The sequence below is a fragment of the Grampus griseus genome (assembly GCF_964374135.1).
Source record: "Grampus griseus genome assembly, chromosome: 10".
Taxonomy (NCBI): Eukaryota; Metazoa; Chordata; class Mammalia; order Artiodactyla; family Delphinidae; genus Grampus; species Grampus griseus.
This window is the reverse complement of record NC_139004.1, coordinates 32,976,337-32,981,026: the sequence shown is the minus strand read 5'-3', so window position 1 is coordinate 32,981,026 and position 4,690 is coordinate 32,976,337.

Here is a 4,690-nt window from a genome sequence, read left to right as displayed (position 1 = left end):
ATCGCCCAGTGGGAGGGTGATGGAGAGGAAGGGGAAGCCCAGAGTCCAGGAGTGACAGTGACTCCAGAGCAACAGTAGCCCATTGTGCTGCCCCCACCATGTCCCCCCTCCTCTTCCACCACACCCAGCACACAGCATCCTGTTTACCTGCCTCCAGGGCCTGGCTCCATCTCAGGTGCCACTCCAACTGGTCCCACGCACAGGCATTGCCAAACCCTCTGCCCCCGAGCCTCAGCCTGGCAGCGGCATACCCCCCAGCCTTTGTCCTACCCCGCTCCCTTCTACCCCAACACAGACGCCTCCTCTGGGCTCAGAGCACAGTACCTGGCACATAGTAGGCTTTCCAGAAATGGTTCCTGACAATAATAAGTGGTTCCTTGGGGACAATAATAACCTCCAGGCTCATGGGCTTCCATAAAGGAAGGGCTTCTCCCAGCCTCAGAGGTGGAAGATGGCATCTCGTGGAGGAGGTGGGTTAGGGACTGAGAGTCAGCAGACTTAGAAAAGGCTTCCTTTCTTGCACCCTTCCCCGTGCCTGGGATTCTGGGGGGAAGGCAGCGTGGGAATACAGAGCCTGCCAGTCCCTGGGGACAGAAGACCCATATTAGGCACTCTCTTGGTCCAGCTAGGATGCCATTCTCCACTCTTTCAGAAGTCAGAGGTCACGGATCCGGGCACCACCAAAGCCATGAGTGATAGACTTCCAGCCAGGAGGACAGGTGGAGAGGCATAGCTCCTCAGGCCCAGATTCTGTTTGGGGATCAAAAAGCTGGGTAGAAGTGGGAGGGGGAAACCTGGAGAAAAAGTCAGTTCATCCACATACCCTCTAGGTCCTGGGACTGTGGCAGGGGAAGAGGAGGAGAGAGAAAAAGAAGAGAAGGGCTGAGGGAAGCAAGAAGGGAGAAAGGGGGGATATCATTGAGAAAAGCCAAGAGGCAGGCGAGAAGTGGAGTAGAAATCACAGCCTCAGATGAGAGCAGCAGCCTCCGGAAAGGAAGAGGAGGCTCCCCCAGCTCAAAGGAGAAGCAGGGCTACAACGGAGCTTGGAAAGCATTCACTCGCTTTACCTATAAGGAATCTAAGTCCCAGAGAGGGGACACGTCCTGCCCAAGGACACATAGCAAGTCAGGTCTGAACTCAAACCAGAGTCACAGAATAGCGGCTCCAGGCCAAAACACATTTCTTGACTTTCTGCCGAGCCGGGAAAGAGGGCTTCAGAGGATCCTCTGGGTGGCTCACCCAGTCCATCATGGCTCACCCGGTCCATGGCCAGGTATCAGAGGGAGGAGATGGTACATCTAGGTCCACCACCCACTGTGCACAGTATTTTCTACCTAGTGTCACTTGAGCCGAGAGTCGACAGGTTTTCTATTTACTCTGTGTACCCAGCACTGCGCCAGGTCCTCAGGCTGGAGAAAGAGGCCACAGGGAGGATGGCAGGGAGGCTACGAGGTGGTCCATCCACATCCTTTGGAAGAAAGACGACTAAAGTGGACGTTCATTCAGAGCTCACTATATGCCAGCTGCTTGCCCTGGATTATCTCATTGGATCCTCACAAAGCAGTTACTATTGTTAGTCCCACTTTTCAGATGATGAAACCAAGGATCGAAGAGGCCAAGAAATCCTAGATCCCACAGCTGATGTGGCAGAGCAGGAAGTCGAACCATACCGTCTGGCTTCAGACCCCTTGCTCTTAACCACTAGGTGTACTACCCCTAGGATGAGCTTCAAGAGCTAGAGCAATGAGGCCCCGCCACCACCACCCTGCAGTCCGTCGTACCCTCCTTCCATCCCAGCCAGGGTAAGTCAGCCTCTCCACTGGGCACACCCTGAAGTTTTTGTAAATGCCTCACTTAGGCTCTTATTCTCTGCCTTGTCTTAGAATCAATTGTTGGCATGTCTCTCTCCCTGACAAGTTTAAAGACACCAATGGTCTTCTAGCATCTCCAGATCCCCAGGGCTTAGCACAGTGTCTGGCACAGGGCATGCGCTCGATGACTGCTTTTTGAATGAGGATAGCTGGGTAATATCCCCATAGTAACAGGAAATAGGGCCCGGTAGAAGCTGCAGCCCCCAGAGGCGCGGATCCTCCTCCATCTCCGTATCCTGACTCCAGCACATTGCCTGGCCTACAATAGCTGTTGACGGATGCCTACGGGAATGAGTACAGTCCATATGGAGGATGCTTTTGTGGGCCCTGGAGCGGGGGGCCAGGAGGTTTGGGACTGCCTCTGGATAGGGCCAGCACGGATCGTCTCTCCCCCAGAAGTCTGAGGCCCCGCCAGACCACCATGAGAGCCCGCAGAAGACTGGAATTCAGGGTGGTGGGGGCCTCTTTCATGAGTGCAGGTTGCTCCTGGGGACTCTGCCAGGACTCAGAGCTGGGGGCTGGGGTGGGCTGGATCTGAGTGAAGAGCAGTAGCAGGCTGCATTGGGGCACACGCTCCAGCCGCTTCCGTTTCCAGGTCCCTGAGGACTGTCCCCTAAACCTGTAACCTTCACTGCTCCCTTGCACAGCGATCCCCAGCAACAGGGGAGGGGAATGGCAAATGGCTGTGCCTTGGGCTCCAAAGTCTAGGAAAGGAGCCTTGGAGGCTAAGAGATGGACAGAGAGAGGTGAGGAGAGAGACCCACAGAGGCCTTGGGGGTTGGGGGTTGGGGGCGGGGAATGGGGGGCAGGGAGGAAAGTTACTGAGAAGGGAAGTCTGCACTTCCGGCCACCCAGGCCTCTGGCACCATGGGCCAGAGTCCCAGGAATCTATTGACTAATCCTCAAATGATACACTCTCCCTGATTCATTCTCTCTCCTGCTTGTACCCTCACAAGATCCCATTGTCTCCAAATGCTGCTGGCCCATGACCTCCACCTCGGGGCCTCCTGCCTTCCATCCACTTCTGGGGGAGAATGGAGGCCCCCTGCTGCCCAAGCGCCAGGGCCCTCCCTCTGCTGTGCTCTACCCCTGCCTGAGGGTCAGGCTGCCAGGCCACTGGGCACTGCCAGACACCAGGCTGGCAGCACCTAGTCAACCCGAGGAGCAACTGGTGAGCAAGCGGGGTGACCAGCTGCTGCCACTGATACGCCAGTCTGAGGGGGGAGGCAGCTAGCTGGTCGGTGGGCGTGTGTCACCAAGGAAGTGGATGTCAGGGTGCTGGGCCCTGGGAGGGGCAGAAGGAGGTCAGAATGGAGGTTTTCACTGACCCGAGTGGGCGGACGTAAAGGCGATTCATAAAAAGTTTCTTTCTTCTTTAATGGTCTTTTTTCCCTATCTGAGGGCCGCTGGGGCGAGGGAGGGAGCGAAGACGGGCGGGGGACAAGGCAGGCCCTCCACAAGTGACACTTAATTCCCGGTCTGGACTGGGCCGGCGCTTGAAAGCAGCTAAATTAGCAAAACAGAAGTCAACTGTCGACTGCTTCATTGGAGGATTAAGTGTGATAAATGGGGGGTTTGTTCGCTCCCAGGTCCAGATGTTGTGTCTAAGTGAGGGGTTTTTTTCAAGTTTTTTTTTCCTTCTTCTTTTTTTTTTTTTTTTTTACATTCTTGGCCCACGGCCCATATATATTTTGGATACTGCTGGGAGTATATAATATCATTGGAAAATGATGCGGTCTGCTAACCTTTTAAATAACATTTCCTCCCTCCTCTATTTTCTAATAGTTTGTTTTTCTTTCCATGTTTGCCTTTTATTGGGGGAAATTTTTTTTGGAAATTAATGAGGCTCAAGTTTGGAGACCAAAATAAAAAAAAAAAAGAGGGGAGTGTGAGAGGTGCAGGGGTGTGGAATGAGACTGGGGTGGGGGTGGAGGGAGAGAGCTGCTCTTTGTACCTTTTTAAACTTTCCTGGTTTGATTTTTTTATTTTATTTTTAATGTTCTCGTTTGAGGCCGCCGGTGGCCCTGCGGCGGGGCTTCGCGGTGGCGCGCGCGGGCAGGGCGCCCGGGACTCTCCGCCGCGCCCGGCGCCCGCTCGCTCTGCCCGGGGCCGCGGGGCTGCGCGCCGCGAGCCTACGGGAAGAACCTGCCTTTCCCCCTGCAGCCGGGCCCGACGTGAGAGGGGGTGGGGGCGCCTCCTTCCTGAGTGAAACCTACGGAATCCGGCAGGAATTCGGGCCTCCCAGATTTAAGAAAACAAACAAAGGAAAGATTGTCAGAAAGAGGCCGCCAAGAGCCGCGGAGCCGCCGCACTGCCCTCCGCGCTCACCCCCGGGGCGCCCGGGCCTCCCGGCGTGGGCGGAACACGAGGCTGGGGGGGGCTCCCCCGGGTGGTCCCCGGTGGGCTTCCCTGCCCTGGGCCTCGGCTTAACCTGCTATCCCCGTCTCTGGTGCCCGGAGGAGGCCCCGGGGCGCCAGGGAAAGGAGGGTGCCGCCGGAGTAGCTGCCTGGTGGAGGAGGGGCACTGCTGGAGTCAGTCCGGGTGTCCCCCTGCCTACAGGCAAACCCCCTCAGCCCCCTCCCGCACCCGCCTGCAGCGTCCAAGTCTCCCAGCCAGGATTGGGGGTGAACCCTCGAAGGCTCAGGTTCCTTTGGGGCGAGGGCTCTTCCTCCACGCAGTCCCCCAGGCTCCTCACAGCCAGGACTAGGTGGCCGTGCAGCGGGCCCAGTCCCCCGCTTCGCCAGGGTCTAGGAAGAAATTATAAAAAGTGTGAATGTGAGAAGGGGGTTCTTTAAAACAAGAGGGGTGGACACCCGTGC